General features: G+C 43.2%; 1 protein-coding gene and 1 non-coding gene across 3 annotated transcripts in view; one reads left to right on the top strand and one right to left on the bottom strand.

Annotated features, from left to right (window-relative positions):
• Vav3 (vav guanine nucleotide exchange factor 3) overlaps positions 1 to 24,178 on the bottom strand; it is a 328,577-nt gene that overhangs the window by 203,906 nt on the left and 100,493 nt on the right. The gene's annotated exons all lie outside the window — the stretch shown is intronic.
• On the top strand, positions 17,613 to 17,743 carry LOC125364344. The gene has a single exon (XR_007213498.1). It is a non-coding gene; the product is annotated as a small Cajal body-specific RNA 8 (non-coding RNA).

Here is a 24,178-nt window from a genome sequence, read left to right as displayed (position 1 = left end):
GGTTCACGTGATGCTGCCTCCCTGGATTTGGGGGCTCTGCCTCTGATGACCCAAATGGAGCCTCTTGCTCTCTGAAGCTGCTTCTCCTTTTTGTTCCCAGTGACTCTCCCTCCCCTCACTACACATGAAGGAGACTTCTAGACTTGCATCAAGTATCTGAATCCTTTTTGATGGGCATCAGTGAGCTCATGCCTACCTACTCAAGAGGCAGAGGATTGAGGTTCAAAGCCAGCCTGGGCTACAAAGTCTGTAAGACTTTTATCTCTAATTTGCCACCAAAAAAGAAAGCCCAAAGTGGACCTGTAGCTCAAGTGGTAGAGTTCTGGCCTTGAGCCAAAGAAGCTTAGAGACTGCCTGGGCCCTCAGTTCAAGCCCGGTGCTGGCTCGCACACGCACAGACTCATCCTTTTAAGTCTCTTAGATCAACCCGTTCCCTCTCCCTGTGCTTCTATTGGCCTATGTCCTCTCTGTTTCTTGCCAAGTCTTCTTGAAAGAGTTGCCAGTAAATCTCCAAGCTTCCAACTTCACTCCCTTCCAAAGCCCCTTTGGCGACCACAGAGGTGCAAGATATTACCAACCTCCCGCCTTAAAGTTCTTCCATGCACCCAGCACACAAAGAGTGCTGACTACGGCACATTCGAGGGTCTTTCTCCTATTTTCTGCAGACTTCTCAAACACACCAGCCACGGTTAGTCAAGATCCAATTGCTTTACCCACCAGGTTCCAGAATCCCATGCATAGCATGCACTTTACTGTAATCTACAGGTAGAATTAAAATGAAAAGTTTCATTACTGAAGACCTGGTGGCAAAAAGCCAACTGAGATCCCCTGTGCAATATGCTGGTACCTAGTGAAAGACTGCAAGACAGCTTTCATAGACAGTCCTGTACCATCACACACCCCACACCTGGCCCCAATGCCAAAAAAGACAGAACCTGATCCACAGTGCAGACTCAGCGGCCTGGAAGCAGTTTTCTACTTAAAACATATGTATTCCCCTCCCAAACATCACTAATCTGTTAGGGCGTGTTGACTAAAGGAGAGAAATAAGGGATTCCACAGTTTGTTTCCAAATGTAAAAGAAATGCAGTTATTTGGAAAATGTAATTGCACTTGCAAAAGCATTCCCTGCCTTTAAGCAGAATAGAGACCCAGGGTAAAAGCAGAATGTGGGCCTTTTAGCAAGTCCAGTAACCTGAGCAGGAACGGAGCGAGCGGCAAGGGCTTGCGGGGCAGCATGGATTCCTCATTGCATGTCTGAGGAGCAAATGCCACAGAGGGGCCAGGGCTGGAGCGGGCAGCCCCTCCCTCCCCCTCCCCCCCCCACCCAGGGCATAGCCACTGGGATTTCACACATTCACTCTGGAGGCCCCACCCTATGTGCTTGGGACAGGCCTGAGAAGTTGGGGGTGTGACCTGAGGTAGACTGAGAGAGTTCTGTGGGATTCTAGCCACCTGGAAAAATTCCTATTCAGACCTGTCCTTCTGGAACTCAGCTCAGTTTCCAAGTCATACAGCTGACTGACTGACTAAAACCTGGGCTTTCTCCATACAACTCCAGGCCTACTCCCCTTTAAAGGAAGGAACACAGAGAGTTCCAGAAAGAATATGCAGTGCATATCAGAAGCTGTGAGCTGGCCCACCTCTCATTCATTCCAGCCGCAAGACTTCTCAAGAAGGAGAATAAAATGGCAGTCTGCCCGGCTCAGAACCTACCTTGAAAACACTCATTTTCACAGGTGTTTGACCAATTAAAGCACATGTGAGTCAATTTATGATTATCAGGTTAGAAATGTAGTTTCTAGACCACAACTAGACAACAGAAATAAGTAAATCATACACATACTTGAAAAGGTTAACAGTTGAGTTAATTTTACTCATGTATGTTAAGGAATTCAGTACACCGAAAACATCTAGGGCTGCTAAATCAGAATGCCTGGATTTCATTCTCAGTACTGAGACAGCAAAGAATAAGTGAGTGAAGGCATGAATGAAAATTTGTTGGGGGTTGGGTTTGAATTCAGTCACGCTTCAGTTTTACCACCTCAATCATGCTTCCAGTCCTTTTGCCATTTTTTTGTTGTTGTTATTGTTGTTTTTAAGCTTCTTTGGAGAAATGACTAGGGCATTTTTCCCTAGTCACCCCTGATGGAAACCCTCCCATTTATCCTTCCTGTATAGCTGGAATGAATACTTTTATTAGCATCAATAAGTTGTACAAGGATGTTTCTTTTGGACACGTCCACTTATGGGCACAGTGCATAGGAATGTTAGCCATTCCACCCTTCTTCCTTCTCCCCCCCCACCCCCTTCCACTGCTGCCTTCCCTAAACAATCCCTGCACATTTCCTTGTCCCATCCATGCCCCTGTACATTCATCTGCTCTCCTCTCAACAGTACCCACAATGCAGTGCAAACACGTTCCAGCTTCCTAACATTCTTCTTTGTTAAAGTGCATGTTAATTGTTCAAAGGGATTTTTGTCATCTCTTACACTTATACATAGCATGTTTTAATTAGGCTGATAATACAGACTTATGGATAGGCGATAAATATATGATATCTATATCCATATCTATGGGTGTATAGAATCTATGTCTACCTATATCAATATGTACAATCTCTTGCTCTCTCTCTCTGTATACACAGACAGCTAGATCAATAAGTAGATAGAGATATATGATGTTACCTAGGTCTATCTGTTCCTCTTAAAATGCCATAATCTTATTCTTCTTTATGGCTGAATGATTTGGAATTAATTACTGTATTTAGGGGCCAGACTCTCCCTATTTCTTGGCCAAACTGGCCTCAAGCCACAACAATTGCAGGCATGAGCCACAACAACCAGCTGTGGAAGAGGGTATATATTCAAAGATATTTAAAATAAAATCAATCAGGATAAGGCAGACAACTACATGAGTGTTTTTCTCAGATGGCTAAAATCTGTGATTCTCAACCTGGGTAGCCACCAAAAATCTATGTTTTATAAAAGTATGTCTATCCAATTCCCAGAGTTTGCCTTTGATAATATATTCTATAATCAGTCATTGGCACTGGAATTTCTTTTAAGGCTTCCTAAGTAATTCTACTATATAGCCAGGGTTGGAAACCACAGACTTTGGTAGAAAAATTCTCTGAATCTCCAAAGTCCAATTGAATCAGTGTTTTTTTAATTTGTTTTATTTATTGCTTATCCTTTAATTTATCAAATAATGATTGAGTGACTATAATTGTTGGACACTGGGAAAGTGCTGAGTTTTCCTTAAACACACACAAAAAAACCTATTTGTTATATGATCATTTCATTTGGAAGAGTGGTTAGAGTGTTGAGAAGCAAAGTGACTTCAAAGAATGAGATAGGCAAATAATAGACCCAGACAGGAGCCGGCTCTCAGCCTCCTCCTATGCTGAGAGCAGCTACTGACACCACATCATCCTGCATTCCCTGTAACTTTACAGAAGGGACAGATCTCAAAGACGATGTGTGTGAGGCTACTTCAGCACTGTGTAATCATCATAAAGCATATTACAGAAATGCAAGACTATGAGTCTGCTGCCTAAGTATTATGCCACATTGTTTTATAGTAAACTTTTTATGAGGGGTGTGCTCTGAAATGATTTTAAAAAGCACAGTAAATACAGAAACCAGTAATAGTCATTGATTACCATTTTCAAGTATTATAATTATATTGCTGTAATTAGATAAATCTGGTTATGCTATTACACAAGAGGACGTGTCATTAGTATTCCACAGGGCTACGTCATACAATGACCTGCCTCTGACTGAAATGGCACATCACTGTATTTCAACCTCTTACTGTGCTTTTATTTCTAGTACTTCTCAGTGCTTGAGTAACTAGACTCTTGGGGCAGGCAAGAAGGTAAAAGGCTACCTGTGGCTCATGATTCCACTGACCCCTTTGTGGTGTCTAAATCGAAGTAACCAACTGCAGCATCAAAACTCATTTGCTACTGAATTGACCATCATAGATGAACTGGACTATGGACCAGTCTTTCTGACCATATGACAGAAAAGGTTTTCAGTGCTGCACAAGTATGAAAATATAAATGCTATATGTTTACAGCCTAATAGTATTCTTTAATGGTATAGCTCAAATTCATATGAAACTTTAACTTTTTACATCCTGACCAAGAAATAGGAAACACATATTATTAGAGTACTCACCTATAAAAACCCATGTAAATTCCAACAGTTAACAAAGACATTAGTATTTATTAAAAAGGGACTGTCCATTAACCATTTTTAAAAAGTCTAAAATTTAGCATCTGAATACAGATAAAATGTTAAAAAAAAAAAAGGTTCCTATCACCACCAATCATTTCTCATTTCTGTCTAATTGGTTTGAAACGCAACGGTTTAGTGTGTAGCTAGAGCAAACTGTTGGCCTATATGTATAATCTTGTACTATCAGATTGAAAACAGAAAGCTAACCTAATAGGACCCACAGAGAAGTGAATGCTGTTCAAAGTCACCAACCTGTAGTGTCTCTTCTGACTGGCAATTAAATAAACTGTAAAGAAATGGTATTTATTCTTTATTTTTTTATGCTGGTCTGGGGCTTGAACTCAGGTCCTAGGTGATGTCTCTGGGCTTTTTGTTCAAGGCCAGTGCTCTACCACTTGAGCCACAAATCTACTTCCAGCTTTCTGATGATGAACTGGAGATAAGAATCTCACAGACTTCTCTGCCTGGGCTGGCTTTGAACCACAATCCTCAAATCTCAGCCTTCTGAGTTGCTAGGATTACAGGCAAGAAATTGTATTTGTATTCCTTCATGGGTTGCTTAGCAGTACACATATTTATTTATATGCACTTACAAGTTAATTGCACCTAACAAAAGTAACCGCGGTAAGAAACTGAATGTTGACAGATAATACGCCAGGCTCTGTGTCCAGCACTTTATTATAGACATTATTAAATGTTCCAAGCTGACTTTATGAACCAAAAGCTCCTAATTTGGGGGCTAGGTGGACTGGAAAAGAGAGGTTAAGAACTTGTCTGTTGTAACAGAGGCAACGGGAATGAAAGGGAACATCTAGACCCAGGTGGTGAAGGACTGGGGCCTATAGCTCAGACCATAGAAGTCAAGGCAGTGGCAATCAGCTGGGCAGACTGCAGAGGAGCCAGGCCGGGATGAGGGAGACCGAGGACTGTGAGTCTCTCCTCTGCTCCACTGCCCATTCCGTGTGTGTCCTGACTTCTCCCATTCTGAGCCTGAGGTGGCTGTTTATCATCTGTCCCGGTGCGCGCAGGGAAGCGGCTCCCTCACTCACAGCAGCAGCGAGGCTGCCTGGAGGCAGATTCACTTGCAGGTGACCAGCGATGGGATGCGTGGCACTCAGGAACTTGGGCAGCAAGGACACCGAGTTCAAGATGGGGAGTAGGAAGTAAGCGATGGACACCTCTCCATGCCCAACACTGAGATTAGGATGCCTCCTAATGAGAAACCAACAAAGGGTTTCGAACGGGAAGCTGAGCTGTGCTGGATGCTAGCCTGGTGATGGTAGAGGGAGTTCAAAGGTAGGAGCTGGAAGGAAAGAACGAGTTTCATAATAAAGCCTAGCTCTGAATTGATCCACAAGTTCCCTTGGGAGATGGTAAAGGAAATGGACATGCAAAGCTCTCTGGAAAAGGGGATCGATTCAATTTATTCATCGCAGATATAACCAATCCCAAGAAGCAGGTGCAGCCCGAGCAAACATTAGGAAATCTGACCTGACTCTAGTTAATTACTGGGTAGGAGATGCATTGTGGAGAGGATTAAATACAGGCATTACTAAGAAATGTGCTAGTGTGCTAAGAGGAAATTGACCTAGAATCACAGAAGTCCATGTAACTAGGGCAGCCCACCTTGAAGAAGCGGAAAAGATGCAGAGCCTGAGCTATCTCCTCCTCCTCTCAAGACTTGAACCCAAGTCAGTAGATTCTCAGCCCTGGGGGTAGCCACTATGAGCTTTGTGGGGATCTGGGTATGTGTTGGGTTTTATGGAAATGTCTTTGATTCACAGTTGTTGTTCTTATTGTTGTTTTCCCCTAACCCTGGGCTTGAACTCAGGGCCTGGGCACTGTCCCTTAGCTTCTTTTTTTTCACTCACAGCTAGCAATCTACCACTTGAGCCACAGCACCACTTTCAGCTTTGTGTTTTTTTCTGTGTATGTGGTCCTGAGGAGTTGAACCCAGGGCTTCATACATGCTAGGCAAGATTCTACCACCAAGCCATATTCCCAACCCTTTCTGTTGCTTTTAATTTCATCTTGCTTTTTGTCTTTTCAAGTTTTTGCTTTACAGCCTTATCAACTTTTTGAAATCCACTTGAATTTCAACTTAAGGAAAAAGGGAAGATTCGGTTTTTATTGTGAAATCCCTTACCTTTCCAGTCAAAGTCTGTCTAAAGTCATTGAATTATACACATTGCTATTTTTGAACCAGTGTGATAATAACTGCTGCTTTAAAGTTCTGTCATCTGTGACCTTTAAATCTTGAAGAGGGGTTTTTCTTTCCTTAGGAGCCCTAAAGGTCTCTTTTGGGGGGGAGAGCATTGGATATTTTTCAATGAACAAGGAAGACTTTTCAGCCATTAGAGAGAGAGAGACAGAGACAGAGAGAGAGAGAGAGACAGAGACAGAGAGAGAGTCTTTGTGTCTTTGTGTGCTTAACCAAAATAATCGGAATTTTTTTTTAGGGTCTGAGTATTTACTCAGAACTGGCACAGAGAAAATAATCCTCTCAGTAGATGTAGAAAAGCAGCTCAGCCCTGATGGCAAAATGACTCCCATAACTGGGGAGAGCCATACTCAACGTACTAAGTGAGGAAAAAGCATTCCCCACTCTTATCTCTGCTGCAGTTATTTTTTTCATTTCTTATGTTGATTCATGATAACATTGAGCAAAATAGTTCACCTTAAAGAATGAGACAGCTGGCCCAGAAGAGTCACCGCAATTCCTTGGGGTGCACCCTCACGCCAACCTGCAGAAGCTGCCCTCTTTGCAACAATCACCAAAGGCCGACTGAGACACCAAACCCCCAAACACATCCTGCCAGTCAGACCAGGCTTACCTTCCTCTCCCTCCTGACAGCTGCCAGACATCCTACAAAACCCATGCAGGAGAAATGGTCTGTATAACTAAACAAGTTTCTGAGATAACTTATATGTAAACAATTTAGAAACAACCACATCCTTTAAACCCTTGCTAGGTTGGTATCCTGGAAATAGCTATGATCTTAGAGCAGACAGGGAAGATTTTTTTTTTTTTAAATCTTGAACCAAGAATTGGGATGGACTCATTGTACAAAGGTTGCTATCCAATGACAAATTGGTCTACTAGGTTTCTATTAACACTGTTTTCTTTTGATTATTCTCCATCTTATGCATTTCTCTACCAATAAGACTGTTGAAATATGGTTATATTCAGAGGTCTGGATTCTCTTGTAAGGTTATGTCTTCCACAGAGAACTGGATAGTGGACTGAATTCAAGACAAGGGAAGCAAATGACAATGGTAGACCAGACTCACACATTCACATCCAGTTGTGAACACCTACATATGGCATGAACTTTCAATACTACAGAAAGAGAATATCTGAATGGATGCAAAGGGCCTAAAGGAAGTTGAATGCTTCGATTCTGAAGATGTGATCAAAGTGACATTCTGAAATGGATCTTGCAGAGTAAACTTTGGAACAAGGCCTGGCAGACAGTTGTGTTTATTAGGAAATTACAAACTGAAAGGCACTACTGACCTCACCAGACCCCTGGTCCCCATGCTGGCCCTCATTCTCAATCCACATTCCATAAGATCCTCATTCTCAGAGCTTACAAATGGCTAGATCAATAACTGCTGGACAACGGATGATGTAAACCAAAGGGAAGCAGACAGAAAAGCCTAATGTCATTCCAGGCCGGGCGGGGGGGGGGGGCGGGGGGGGGGAATGTCTCTGGTATCCCAACAGTACATCAAAAAGTTTCCCATAAAATGTCTTTGCCAATATGATTGCCTTCAAATGTCATGCAATCCACAGGGTTCCTGATGCTGGATGCAGCCTTGTTAGACTATGAGACAACACTCAGGTCATTTGGCAGACTGCCATCTCCAGAATCAGTGACTTCAGCAACTGAAGATTTTATAGTAGTTAATTTTCTCTGCCAAAACAAAGTACCTGAAGCTGGAAATGTATAAAGAAAAGATACTCATCACCAGCAATTGCATATACTTACAGTGCCATGCATGGTACGAGGAAGGCAGAAGCAAGAGGAGCCCATGAGATCAATAGAAGGGAGGAAAGAAAGGAGCAGCAAGATTCTCGCGGTTTGGGAGGGATGAAGGGCCCGCTTTCCCGACCTCAGGTGAGGCACACACAGTGTGCTGGAGAAGCAGAAAGGAAGCAGCATGTACAGACGGGGCAGCAGGCCCAATGGCCTAACCGCCTCACACTACGCCCCACCTCCTACGGGATCCATCACCAAGGCCTCTCCACACCGAAGACCCAGTCCCCAGCATGCGAACCTGTCAGGGAGAAGTCACAGCAGGCTACACACACTACCACAGCTCTCACTGCTAATGGGGAGCCTACCGTGGTGCAGTCTTACCGGATAGTATCATTTGGTTAGGGATCTATTCTTTGAACAATAAGACATGTATTCTAGAACCAATGTACTCGACTGACCACACATATTCATATTGTATAAACTGATATACATAATTACAAATTCTACATATAACCTCAAACAAATGTTCTCTGCTTTTCCACAAAAAGGTACAAGCATGAATTGGCTCACCGTTAGCTACTCAAGAGGCAAGCAAGCTGACTGAGAGCTCAAGGCTCTGAGTTCAAATCATGGAGGAGGGACAGACACATGGACACACACGTGCGCACACACACACACACACAGAGTATTACATTCCTTCAATTTATGAGAGCCACAGTTTTCTGATCCTCGAGCTCTTTACAAAATGTATTCATCTGGGGGCTGGGGATATAGCCTAGTGGCAAGAGTGCCTGCCTCGGATACACGAGGCCCTAGGTTCGATTCCCCAGCACCACATATACAGAAAACGGCCAGAAGCGGCGCTGTGGCTCAAGTGGCAGAGTGCTAGCCTTGAGCGGGAAGAAGCCAGGGACAGTGCTCAGGCCCTGAGTCCAAGGCCCAGGACTGGCCAAAAAAAATTAAAAAAAAAAAATGTATTCATCTGTATTTACTTTGGAAGTCTATTATTATTTTTAAGAAAATACCCTCTGTTAATAGGTATACACACAAAAAAAGCTTCATACAAGAATTTGAAATTTCTATTCTCATTCTCTACTTTTGCCCTAACATAAAAGCAATAATGCCATCAGGGCAAAGCATGGTTTTTTCTGAAATCATGAAACTTCATTTTAGCAAAACTCACTGAAAGTGTCTCCCTCAAACAAGGCGTGGAAGCCCTCCCTCTTGCTTCTTTGCTCGTAGCAATTCTTGTCTGACTGCAGTGGCTTATAGGTGTACTGACATAAGGAGAAGGAATAGAAAGCTACAAAGGCCATTTCCACAGAAACTGGCTTTATAATTCAGTTGATACAGTTTTTAGCACTTCGTCTACTTCCACCAAGGCTCCGAGCTGGGTGGTTTCACTGTTCTGCAGAGGACATAGCTATGGGGAGAGGGGAAGGATGCTCTCAGCTCCGCCCGCACTGCAGGGCGCTCGCTCTCTCCCAATTCCCACCAGTGTTCTTCATAAACAGAAAGCTCCGACAGAGCATGCACGGTGCTGCCAACAGTGGCCATCTAGGAAATCCAACTGCTGTGGACGATCACTGTGGACTCTGTTTTTATTTACTTCTTACGTTGCTGGAACTTTTATTTAATAATAGGTACACACAAATTTGCATTCAAGAAAAGATTTTTTTTTTTTTTTTTGGCCAGTCCTGGGCCTTGGACTCAGGGCCTGAGCACTGTCCCTGGCTTCTTCCCGCTCAAGGCTAGCACTCTGCCACTTGAGCCACAGCGCCGCTTCTGGCCGTTTTTCTGTATATGTGGTGCTGGGGAATGGAACCTAGGGCCTCGTGTATCCAAGGCAGGCACTCTTGCCACTAGGCTATATCCCCAGCCCGTCAAGAAAAGATTTTTAAGGCAAACATGCTTTCATTTTTTGTATATAGTTTTTATTATCTTTAAGTAGTAGTTGTACAAAGTGGTTTCAACTCAACATGCCCAGTTTATGTGTACAATGCAACTCGATCCATGTTAGCCTACCCTCATCCTTCTCCCCTCTCTCCTGATCTCACTTATCATCTCAAGTTACCGGGTTCTGTTTTCACCTACATATATTGAACATTATGAATATACTCACCCACCCTTCCTCTTTAGAGCCAGGTAAGATGCATAAGCAAGATCCAAGGACAGCTTTTTTTTTTTTTTTAAGGAAGATCTTATGTAAAAACCCAGTAAGAGTTGAAAGGGCTGGGGATATGGCTATGGCTTAAGTGGTAGAGTTCCCACCTAGCAAACATGAGGCTGTGAGTTCCAAAACCCCAGGACTGTCATTCACCATAACAATGGTAATTTCCAAAGCCCTCCAGTTAATTTATCCATATACCAATTTGTTAGCATGATAACCAAATGTAAACCAAGTCACAAAGGAAAGTTAGGGATGGTTATCTGGCTTAAGCATTGAAGAATATGTAAACTGTCCTGACACATTACTTTTTAACAAAAATGAATTGTCTGCAAATTTTCAGGGTTGAAACAAAATTGGAATATTTGAAATAACTTTCCTTTGGGGGAAAATGCTAAAATTTCAATATGACTCCTATAAAATAAAGCACACTAGTCTCAACTACCCTTTATGTTTTAGTCCAAGCAACATGGTAGAAGCCAGGCACAGGTAAAGTAGCTCATACCTGTAATTCCTAGCTACTTGAGAGGTTTAGATCTGTTGATCATGGTTCAAAGCCAGCCCAGGCAGATAAATCAGGGAGACTCTGATCCCCAGTTAGCCACCAAAAAGCCAGTGGAGGTATGGTTTAGCCTTAAAATAAAAAAAAAAAGCTAAGGGACAGCACCCAGGCCTGATTTCAAGCTCCAGTATCAGAAAACAAACAAAAACTATAGAACAAACCTACAATCACTAGTGCAACAAGGCATAGTAGGTCCTACTTCCCAGCTATCCTCATTCTGAGAGAAAGAACTACTCAAAGTCAGAGACAAATTCATGATAGCTAGATGTCAAAATAATCACTTCAAAAGAAGAAACATACAATGATTTCAGCGAAACTGGTAACACTTTCTATCTGATTCTTTCTCAAATATTTTATTCCAAATACTTAGAGACTAGAAGGGGGAGACATGGAAACTACAGGAACTTCCTTTCCACTGCAGTTAAGCTCAGTTCTAACAATTTCAGCTGCCTTTTTATAATTCACAAAATGTATGCTGTGACTAATCCTTATTCAAGAAGACCATCTGAAACTGGAAAAAAAATTATGAGAAGTAAAGTGAGCCAGCTTCAGGGAGACAAAGAATACATATTTTCCCTCACATGTGAAAATTAGATCAAATTTATAAACATATATGAGACTCTATACAGGGTCATATGCATATACACACTACCATATTGCCTAAAGTAAGGTATACACTGGGGGAAATCCCAATGGTGCAATTCTGTTGAACAGCTGGGTGATGCTCATCAAGATATACCGCATTCATAAAATATTCTATTAAAAGGCAACTCCTTGCCACAACTACTTGAAGATAATTTACAAAATATTCACTAGGATAGATTGGGATAAAGAAGAAGAAAGGCAGACAAATGGGCAAATAAGAGTCCCAGTATTCAACATAGAAGTATGAGAGAAGAACTGGGGGACTCCAGGGAATGGGTAGGGTTGGGTGGGGGTGGGGAGAACGGTGGAAGGGGTGACAGTGATCAAGATGCCCTCCCTGTACTCATGAACGATGGAAGGGGTGACGGTGATCGAGATGCCCTGTGCTCATGAACGATGGAAGGGGTGATGGTGATCGGGATGCCCTCCCTGTACTCATGAACGATGGAAGGGGTGACGGTGATCGAGATGCCCTCCCTGCACTCATGTGCCGAGCCTCAGGTTTTACACACAGGAGCAGGGCCTTGAGAAGGATGTGGATCTGGGCTTAGATTTGTTGCACATAAGGAATGCCACAGCCTGTCTCGGGGGAGGAGTCGGGAGCAAGAGGAGGGGAAAAGTGCTCTTGGAACCTGGTGCCCAGGGACCCTCACTGGGAAGGGAGGGGCAGGGTGGGGCCAGCAGGACAGCCCGGTCCAGCCCCACCTCGTGCACACGCCTAGTCCTGCTCTGCAAGCATTGGAACACAGAAGATGCTAAGCAACTAATACCCATGTGGATCACACATGACAGATACATACAGATGTGAGAGATCTTCATACATATGTAAAGAGACATACATACAGATGCATATCTATGTTTAAGATCTGTATCCATGGATTATATATACAAATATATATATTTGTATGTAGACATAGATATATGAAGAGATAATATAGATGAATATATTCAGCATCTGGACTTTGCCTTGGAGCAGCATTAAATATAGTTTATAATGTTTCTTTTAAGGAATGCAAGATGCCTGTTAGATCTTTTTCTTCTTTTGTAATGAATGTGGCCATATATTTCATCATACAAGCCCAGGATCAGCGGGAACAGAAAACGAGCAGAGCAAACGTTTGTTCCACTAAAGAAATATGCGTGGTTACAAATAACTGACAAGTGCTGGGCTTTAATGATTTGCAGAAGTACCATGTTCGGGTTACAATGTAAAACCTATCAATCTGAAGCAATTTCCATAGTCCTGACCAGTAACAGTTGATTTCAGAACCCAAATGCTTACTTCGAAAAATGTTGCCAATACACATATTTAATTGGTTCTCATGCAGGAGATTCTAAGATCCTGAGAGGTTTAGCTGACACACAGTTTCTTTTTTTTTTTTGGCCAGTCCTGGGCCTTGGACTCAGGGCCTGAGCACTGTCCCTGGCTTCTTTTTGCTCAAGGCTAGCACTCTGCCACTTGAGCCACAGCGCCACTTCTGGCCATTTTCTGTATATGTGGTGATGGGGAATCGAACCGAGAGCTTCATGTATACGAGGCAAGCACTCTTGCCACTAGGCCATATCCCCAGCCCCTGACACACAGTTTCTTAAAGCTTTGTACTAAAATTTCCCATTGGCAACAAAGTAAGACCCTGACTCCCAAGAAAAATGAAACAAACAAAAATCTTTGAGAATCATATGACAAATATATAGGTTTAATAATGCTTCTGCTTGGGAGTTGCTCCTAAACAGGACAATTACTGAACATACGAATCACAAATATGAATAAAAGCATGCTTGACCCAAAAAGGAAGTGCTTTAGAAAAGCAACTAGGAAAGACCAAAGCAATTAATGTGCATAATACAGTAAAGTTCAAAGCAGCCACACACTTCTCCCAACTACTTATAAAACTTCAAGCATTATTTTCTGCATTGCTTTTATAATATATAATATATAAAATACGTAATGCATAGCACATATGTATATCTCTATATATATACAGAAAAATAAAATTACATGCTACATAAAGTAGAAAATAATCTCTACTGTAAGTCTCTCTGATCCTCTCTCTGAAACCACATGGTGCCAATTTTGATCCAAATCTCCATGAAGAGATCATTCTCATGATAATCCTAGCTACTCAGGATGCTAAGATTGGAGGGTCACACCTTGAATCTAGCTCCGATTTAAAAAACACACAAAAATCATGAGATTCTTACCTCCAACTAACCAAGAAAAGGCTGGAAGTGGAGGTGTGGTTCAAATCTTAGCACTGAGCACATAAACTCAAGTAAGAGCATGCAGTCCTGAGTTCAAGCCCAAGGACTGGTACACCCACATACACACACTTACACACACTCACACACACTCACATACACAAATACATCACCATACTGCTCCCCAGCCACACAAGGCAATGTACTCCATCCAGCCTGAGCCAGTGGCCTGCTACAGATGGCACGTATGTGATTTGGGTTGACCATTACTCCCCGTGAGGCCTGGTCTCACACACAGCGGCAGTGTTGGGGGCAGGGCAGTGGGAGGCTTCTGCCGAGGGGCTGGGTGTGAATCCTCATGAATGGACCCACGTATGCCACCCTTCGTCATTTATTACATTTATTACATTTATTACATAGGCTTCTGACCACACGTATTTCAAAAACCTAATTCAGGGCTGGGAATATGGCCTAGTGGCAAGAGCGCTTGCCTCCTACACATGAAGCTCTCGGTTCAATTCCCCAGCACCACATATATGGAAAACGGCCAGAAGGGGCGCTGTGGCTCAGGTGGCAGAGTGCTAGCCTTGAGCGGGAAGAAGCCAGGGACAGTGCTCAGGCCCTGAGTCCAAGGCCCAGGACTGGCCAAAAAAAAAAACCACCTAATTCAACTCCTCCCCTCCCCCCCCAAACAAAAGCTTTAAATTTCCGTCATGTGCATCACACAGTTCAGTTAGCACAGAGGCGCTCTGGATGAGTCTGCTAATGTTGATTGTGCTTATGTTCTTCTATGAACTGCTGCGTGTTTGCCTGCCCTTCATTCTGTGGAAATCCGCCTCCCACAAATGAGTCCCTAACAGCAAGGTCAAGGTGAACACACTCAACTGAAGTGATGAGGAGAAGGCTCTCGGCTTCTCAAAGGGGGCTTGTCTTTGGAGGAAGTTGAGCAGCATTATCCCAGCGCAGTGCTGGACTTTATGCCTCCTGAGCATGCGTCGTTTTTCCCTCGTCAGTGGCCTCCTTGGAAGCCACAGACACCAAGGGTCTCCTGGATTGTCTTTCCCACCTCAGCTCAGACTAGATGAGTTACCAAGAGAAAGGCGTGTTATAAAGCAAAAGTTACCTCTTTGTCTTATCTCTTTCACAGCAATTCAACTTGCCTTTGCCTCCTACATTGAGTTGAGGCAGCATGTGATCTCTATTAAGTACGACCAGCTCCCCAATCTTGGACTGTCTGCCTTCCAAAGGTGTAAGCCAAACTAAACCTCATTTGTTTATGAATTACGAAGTCTCAGTCTGTAATAGCAACAGAAAATGTAGTACAACCTTCTCCAAGCACTTAGAGAACACATTCTTTTTTTGCCACTTAAAGATAATTTTAAGATATAGAATGTTTTATAAACAACAAAAAGAATGATAGATTTTGGATCCAAACATTTATCCATATGTCTATTTTCTAATAGTAAATTCTTTTACAATTCTGGGCAAAAGGGCAGGTACATTCTTTTAAGTTGCTGATAAACAGTGCTGCATTTTGTGGGCTTTTTAATTTTTTAACTACCCTAAAAATAAGCTGTTCTTGAAAACTTCCCAAAAACAAACAAATTACTGTACTATCAAACCATTCCTCTGATCATTAAGAGCTATTCTGAGATGCTGTAGTGATTTTCCTCCCCCTTAAACTGATTCATATATTATTTTTGGCAAATGAAAAATAAGCAAAAGTCTAATAGCTCCTTTCTTTGAACTATTCGTTTGTGTAAAGGTCTCCTTTCTACAGGATTAATTCAGCAGCATTGTGGGGTGTAGTCATGACTATAATAAGATACAAACTAAAGAGTCTGGGAAGTCAACAAAACCAAATGCCAATAAAAAGAACAAGGAATGAATAAAATATTTAACACAGCCAGCAAAGACTGCATTTCCAGAGAGATAAAAGCCTTACGGTGTTGGCACCAATTTCTTAATCCTTCTTAATCTTTTTTTTTTTTTTTTTTTTTGGTCAGTCCTGGAGCTTGGACTCAGGGCCTGAGCAATGTCCCTGGTTTCTTTTTGCTCAAGGCTAGCACTCTGCCACTTGAGCCATAGCACCACTTCTGGCCGTTTTCCATATATGTGGTGCTGGGGAATCGAACCCAGGGCTTCATGTATATGAGGCAAGCATTCTTGCCACTAGGCTATATCCTGGCCCCATTATTATTTATTATTTATTTATTTATTTATTTATTTATTTATTTTTGCCAGTCCTGAGCTTGGACTCAGGGCCTGCGCACTGTGCCTGGCTTCTTTTTGCTCAAGGCTAGCACTCTGCCACTTGAGCCACAGTGCCACTTCTGGCCGTTTTCTGTATATGTGGTGCTGGGGAATCAAACCCAGGGCTTCAAGTATACGAGGCAAGCACTCTTGCTACTAGGCCATATTCCCAGCCCCCTGTCTGATTCTTGGTATCCACAGGTATGGGGCTCCTAGCAGACCACTTCAGAGGAGAACCGCACATGCTCAGGGTGAGAGTTCAGTGCTACACCGGAGATAGTGGACTCGTTTTACCTCCTAACACCACCCAACTTCCCATTTCAACAAATTCCATCTTTTCACTCCAGCGTGCCGCTAGGCACGTGCACTTTTACCTTGCTTTATGGGCATCCTTTGCTTCCTGTGAGGCAGATTTTCACAAAATGAAGGGCAAGGGAACAACTCATCATGCAATGATTTAATTCCAATGCAATATCCTAAGATTTCACATCATCAGCTGAGTCTCATAGTGTGTGTGCAGGAATTTAAAACTTTTCTTTTTGAAATTTCTTTGTTCTCTCCCCACCCCCCATCCCAAGTACTGGGACTTGAACTCAGGATCACAGGTTATCAGGCAGGGGCTGTGCTGCTTGAACCATACCTCCAAACCTTGGAACTTGCTTTGTGTACCTATTTATTATTGCCCATTCTTGGTTTTAAAAACAACAAGAAACAAAACAAAAAATTACATGCAATAAGCCCATCCAATAAGGCAGGTTTACTTTAATGATCTATTTTATCATCAAACAAAACTGCAAATATTTATGAACATTTATCATGATTATGGGTGTGCGTGCGTGTGTGTGTGTGTGTGTGTGTGTGTGTGTGTGTGTGTATACGTATACCGGTATTAGGGCTTAAACTCAGAGCTCTGAGCCACAGCACCACTTGTGGTTTTCTGGGGGTTCATTGAAGAGTCTCACAGACTTTCCTGCCTGGGCTGCCTTTGACCCATGATCCTCAGATCTCGGCCTCCTGAGTGGTAGAATTGCAGGTTTTCTTCATCTGGCACTCTTTCACTTACGTCACAACTCTACTTATGCATTTTGCTAGATAATTTGGCATAACAGTCTGTTACACTTGTTCTGCTCCGGCATCCTTCAAACCACAATCCTGCAGATCTCAACCTCCTGAGTAGCTAGAGTCACAGGCAGGAGACACCAGGGACCAAACCTACTGTATGCTGTCAATATTTTAAGAAACCTAGAATCCATAGAACCAAGGAGCTTGTATATTAAAGGAAACAAACAGAAAAATATTTTCAAATTGCACTAAAATAAGAAGACAAATACTTCAACATTCCCAAACTAAGTCTAGAAGTCACTAAACAGAGGCACTACCTTATTCAATTAATAGAGACTGAAATGCATTTTCAAAGAGAAATCCCTGTTTATGCCAAATTTACACTTGAACCACACTTCTTTCATAAACGACTCGAACATCATGAGAATGATAGAAAAATAAGTTAAAAAACAAAAACCTGTTTGACTTGTACTTTATAGCAATAGTGTAAGAAAAATTGGAGGCTGATACACAAATTGGGCTAGCATCCTGCTCTAATTGTCATCATGCCTCCCTAGAATAAGCTGCCTTTCGATGACCGGGACGAACTGAGTGAAATCGGAATGGACAGGTATGGGGTAGACAATTTATTTACAGTATTCAGATGCACTGGGTGAATGGAAATTGTCCTTCTTATAACTTGAAAGCTAAAGACATCTGGGCTCTGGTAGCCATGGTCTAAACTACGAACATCCACTCCAAACCTAGGCTCCAGCCCTCAGTACTTGCTGCCCCCCCCCCCCCCGGCCCCGTGCTTCCGGTCCCTCTGCGATTCCAGAAGCCAGAAGGTGAGGACCGACGTGAACTACAGAGCTGGCCGCAACAGCAACTAGCAAAGAATGAAGGCCCTCCCCAGGAAACCGCCAGCCGGACTGTCCGGTCCCACTTTTAATCTCACATACTGTTTTAATCTATAACCAAAAGAAAGTAGAGCAGACTTTATTTCAATTGGTAGAAGTAAGAAAATGGTACTATCTCATGAAAAGTCATACATGATCCCATTGCCTCATTTGAATGGTGCTTTAATCATTAGATTCTGCACAACAAGGCAAAAACGTTTGCGTGTGATTTGGGCTAAAGCGAGGGGATAATATTCCATTCGATACTTCAGCTAGGCAACCTCATTTTTCTATGTAAACATAATCACCAAGTAGATAAGCATGTTACAGTAAGACTACTACATTGCTTCCATCCATTGAGGGTGTCCTGACCTCAAGTGGGAGGGAAGAGTGAGAAGTCATCAGGAAACAGGTGAGCAGGGAGCAGTAGACCAGAGGCGGCCCTGAGACAGCTCAGAGGGACGGGAGAGGAAAGCATGGGACACGCACCGTCCCTGAGGCCCAGCATGAAAACGAAGCTGCAAGGACAAGAAATGACAACAGGTAGCAAGGCGGGAAGCCATAGGAATCTCCAACCACCAGAAACTTGGAGTGTGAGAATTGACTGGAAGACGTGAGGAGAAAGGCCTTCCCAGATCAGGATTGCGTGACTGTGTCCTTTTCCCACTCACAAATGTTTCGAATTTAGAGACAACTGAATTCTCTTTCTCTGACCCCAGAGAGGAAATAGAAGGGGAAAAAAATGAAATAATGAGACTACTTCATTGTGATTGAGGTGATGTTGCTTTGCATCCCCTGTTCAGAGGGAGAAATCTCTATTGTTCTAAACATATTAGAAGGTAAAGAAATATCAGAAAAAGAACTACATCAAGGGATGCTTCCTCCTCCTGGTAAGCTGGGAAAAGGAGCTCCAAAATCATTTCTGCATAAAATTGTACAGGTGTAATTAATCATTTGCACAACTGCAGAAGTAGGTTAACATTTTATACTAAAATAAGATGACTTTTTGGGAAATCCTCACATAGAAAATCAAACTACTAAACCCTTTTGACATTCAGAAATATGTAGAACCACTACACAAATGATCACAAAAGCAAAGATAAAAAGTTATTTTTTTACATATAAAACTTACAAATCAATATGAAACTATTAACAGCAAAGAAAAGAGGAAAGGCTCAAAACCACTGAAACAAACACAAAAGGCAGGTATGAATCAGGGCTCCTCTGAGAAAGGTTCTTTGAATTTTATGTAATAAGAGTAATTCATGGACTAATAGGGCTGAGGCTTATTTTTTCTTTTTTCATGATTGCTCAGGTGCAACAGGAAGCCATACAATTGTACCATTTTATACAAGTAGACAAATCAACTATACTGCATCATACTTCAAAAAGTCCTGGTTGGGAGGAGATAAGCATGATTATATAATCAAAGCCCCAAATTAACCCCCCATCACATTTTCTGAAAAAAATAAACTTACAAAAGAAGCGTAAATATTATTAACAAAAGTTAAGAGGGAGGCACAGCTCTAAGCATCTGGCTTAAGTTACCTAGCACAAAGCTGAAGATATTAAAGTACAATTTGGTCAATGGTGTTGGCTAAAGTGACACTCTTAGGCACAGATAGGATTTAGAAAAGATGACAGTTTCAACGGACCAATGTCTCTAAGAAAATATATATTAAGGGTAAAATACGGTTAATACACATAAGGAGAAAAAATTAGAACAATAACCTGTTATTTGTGTAATGAATACACAATGTACAAATTATAATGTTATAACTAAAATAGCATGTTATTTATGTAATAAAAAGGGCCACACTGTTATGCCCATGTTGCGAGGAGACCACCAAGACCACCGAGAGCCAGACATTCCAAAATGCAAAAGCAAGGCTTTATTCAGGCGAGCTCCAACTCGGGCCTCGTCCTACCCACGGACACAGCAGAGGTTAGGAGGAAGGCCACGAGCAGAGTTTTACATGGGTATTTAAAGTGAAAAAAAATCACAAAGTTACATAAACCAGGTGCAAGCAGGGTTGGGGTGTGAGGACAAATCTGATTAGCATGAACCAGGTGCAAGCAGGGTTGGGGTGCGAGGACAAATCTGATTGGCTCGGGGCTAGGGGTTCTCTAAAATTGGTCTGAGGATATTCCAGGGTGGTCAACGTATCTGGAATGTTCCCGAACCGGTTGGGCCATCTGGGAAATGGGTTTTTATGGCCAGTTGGTTTCGGCACAAACTAACTTTGTTCCTGGAATCTGTATAAAGTCTAGTTAGTTTCACCATAAACAAGCCATTTTCCGGGTTTTATGTACGTGTTGGGTTATTCTTAGCTTAACACAAACAACAAGATGGTTGCAGTTTCAAGATGGAGTCGTCCTAGTCTTTCATTCCCCCGTGGACTTATGGACATGAAGCACAATCCTGTGTTTGAGGCCGTAAACTAAATTCCAATAGCTCTCTATCTGGAAGAGGTATACACTTGCTTCGCTGTCCCAATAAAGTAGATATTAAGGTAGCAGGCCATGAGGAATAGTTTCCGCTTCCTTTTTTACAGTGGGGCCATGACCTCACGACTCCAGTAAGAGCAATAATAGTGGCCAGGGGAGTTACAGTAGCTTGGGCTGGAGGCCGGGGAAGATGTATAAATTCTGGTGCCCACTATTCTATCATCCCCAAGCTGCCAGACCACCCATAGGTAGGGTTTATGGGTGTCTAGGCTCTCTCCCTAGCTACCAAAGCACCAGCCATACATAGCAGGCCTAGCAAGGTAAAGTTAGCCAAGTCCATCTTTTGGTACACGGCCTCTCTTGTGGCTAATCCGCCACCAGGGTGGAATGTCCTCTCTCACTGCGAATGAGTCCACCGGTTCCGGTCTCTTCGGGGGCGTGGGTGAAGAGAATTGACAGCTTAACCTAAGTTAACCTAAGGCCTAACTTTAGTCAAATTTCCTTCTTAAGCACACTAGCTTTTGTTGACAGCTTAACCTAAGTTAACCTAAGGCCTAACTTTAGTCAAATTTCCTTCTTAAGCACACTAGCTTTTGTAGGCTGAATGTCAAGACAGCTTTAGGCAATCAATGGCCCTTGGGTCATTTTACCAGAGCAATAAGTTTCCATGCCCCTAGTTTATCCTGTCTCATCTTCCCAAAAACAACTCTGCTCCCTTGGTCCTAAAGGGGGGCTGATGGGCGAAGATCATCCATCTTCTGTAACTTCTTCAGGCTGACTCAGGGGTGCTAATCTTACCTAGCCAGGAACCTATAACCTTAGTCTACTTTACCAAGGGGCTGCAGGGTCAGATGTCCATTAGGAGCTTTACTCCAAACTGGAAATTACATTCAACATTTAACTTAACTATACAGATTTTTTGGGCTACCGCAATGTAGCCTTTTAACATTCCAGTTTGTAAAAGCTTTTTCCTGACTAGCTGGGGAACTGATCTCTGATAACCTAAAAAAAAAAAATGCATGCACTACCTTTGCAGACCTTTAACAGACCTCGATAAGGACACAGTCTCAGGTCTACAAGCTTTCTTTCCTGAACAGATGTACCAGCTCAAAATTCACTGCTAGTTAGGGCTTTGAGCAGATGCAGGGAGTTAGGATTTTTAAACTATCCCCTATTTAATAAACTTAGCTTTACTACCCACTACCACAGATGACTGGCAAGGTCCTGTCCAGTTACAAAGTAGATAGACATGGGCAATAAAAGGCATGCTTACAAACTATTCTTCTAGGACCTCCCGGCTCTGATTAACTTTTGAAAGGCCAAAAAGGAGTGACTCTAGGATCTGACACGTTCTCTGTCATCCAAGCAGTGGCTTACTGCCTCTGGATGTTCAAGCACTCTGTCCATGCTGGTATAAATGCACCTTTGGCATTTCTCTTGGTCCATCACTGGACTTGGACTCAGGGCCTGAGTGCTGTCCCTCAGCTCTCCAGCTCAAGACTAGCACCCTACCACTTTGAGCCTCAAAGCAACTCATGACTCTGTTCCCAGCACTTCTGCTGGCCAACTGGACACGAAGACTCTCACAGGGACCTTTCTCTGCCCGAGGTGGTTTCGAACCGCAGATTTCAGATCAATGAGTCTTACAAGAGGCCACTTTACACCAATTATAAGCAACAAGGTAGTCCACCCAGAAATAGTTTTTAAGCATACTCTTACATGGAGCTTATTAAGGGCCAATGTTACATATTGAAGACAGAGGTTCCATCACCACGCCAGGCAGAAAATGCCAAGACAGCAAAAGGCCAGAAATTGAGGTGGGGCAGAGAGGGGGGTTGAAGTTATGGCTCTACTCGGAGATTGTTACCCAATGAGTGAAAGCATCAGGTACTGAGTTCAAGTCCCATCTCAGACCTAAAAATAAAGACAGAAAAGAAACAGAGGATTGGCTCAAGCGATAGAGTGCCAACCTTGAGCAGAAAAGGCCAAGGGAGAGCACAAGGCCCTGAGCTCTAGAGTCAGTATCAACACAATCACAACGGTGGGATATGAGATGACATTCAAGAAGGAGAAGAGGATCTCCCATCTCCTATTGTTCAAACCATCTCCCACTCTCCTCTGAAGCCACACGGGCACTCGCTCTACTGGCTAACCAAGGAGAAATGTGATTTGTGATCACCAAGATCACTGGCATGGGAATCAGAAACGTATTGCTTAACTCATAATTAAGCTTCTTTCTGGTCTATCGTTACGAGTGAGATGATCACACCAAGCTCACCCAATGATTTTCCTACCTTCAGATGTATACCCAATGGCACTCAATTAATTGAAGAATCGATAGTTTCTTAGCGGGTTAACACTGACTACAAGCACTTACACAATCTCACAGCCTTGCTCAGTGCTGCCTTTCAGGTCTCATCTCCAACCTTGATTCTGCAAGCTTCCTGGCATTTTAAAATCAATCACTAATCATTTTCACTCTGAATGTCAAGTGGGCCCGACTACAGGTAGATGCTCTTTGGAATTCAAACTTGATGCTTTTCTTTTAGCTCCTTTACATTTGCATGCGTGGGTCCTAAGAACTTAAAGTGGGGGGTGGCTCAAGTTCTTCAAGTAATATATCTCATTGTAGATAATCGAAAAAGTAGACGAGATCTACAAGAGCGGGGATGTCCCAATCCCTCACAGTGAGGGGCCATCTAACAGAATGTCCTCCCATTTCCCAACCGAGGAAGTGAAATAGAGAAGGGCCCAGGGAATGTCTCACAATTACACAGACCATAAGCTCATGTACCAGGCTATGACTGGACTTCTACAGAGGGCAACAACTCTGACCAGGCCCAGCTTGAACCTGTGCCCTGTGACTCCAGCAAGTCCGGATTCTGCAGTGACTGCACTGAACTCAACCCCATAGCAATGATTCTCCAATAACAACCACTAATCCTTAAAAGATACAGGAGCCTCTGCCAGGGGCAAAGGGGTCCTTTGAAGTTTGATTCACAGCTCTCACTCTGAAAGAGTTCATTACTCAACGGAAATGATAAGCTCCTTACAACTGATAGATAACACCAGCCCCCCACACCCCTCCACCCCTCCCATCTCCCCACCTCCCACCCCCCACCCCCACCCCCCTGTGAAAGAGCCATAGGAAAGTAAAGCAACAGGAAGGGAAGGGAAGGGGAGCTGATTAACTTCCAAGATGGTTGCAGGCAGACTAACAGAGCTGAGTTCTCAGGGCATAAGGAGCTGCAAGGATCTCCAGAGGAACACAGTCACAGACACACAGTCTCCAGTTTCATCTGGTACTGCACCCAGCATTGCCAGTACTTAGAGGAAGTGAGTGCCAGTACCTCCAAGACCCCAGCACCAATTAAACAATACATGAAGAACTAGGTCAAGCACTGTTAGCCATAAAGGAACCGACCACGGCGAAGCCCATGTGACCTTTTAAAGAGACAAGGCAGGACATTGGATAAGCTGCGCACAGGTACACGAACCGTCTTCCAGGCTGTGTTAGGAGGGGGTAAATCTCCTCTGTGGCATGAGAAGCCCAGCCAGCTCCTCAAGCAGAGGGAGGCTGTTTGCAGGGAATCAGGGCAGCCAGGGAAGTGTCCTTTACAAGGGCCCAGGTGACAAGACAGGAGGCCTAAACCACAGGCAGGAGCAGAAGGGAGGGGAGGGGAGGGAGAACTCAGCTGATGACCCTCACTCCCAGAACCAGAGGAAAAGACCTAGA

Source organism: Perognathus longimembris, chromosome 15 (genome assembly GCF_023159225.1).
Source record: "Perognathus longimembris pacificus isolate PPM17 chromosome 15, ASM2315922v1, whole genome shotgun sequence".
Taxonomy (NCBI): Eukaryota; Metazoa; Chordata; class Mammalia; order Rodentia; family Heteromyidae; genus Perognathus; species Perognathus longimembris.
This window is presented reverse-complemented; position numbering and strand designations above follow the sequence as displayed.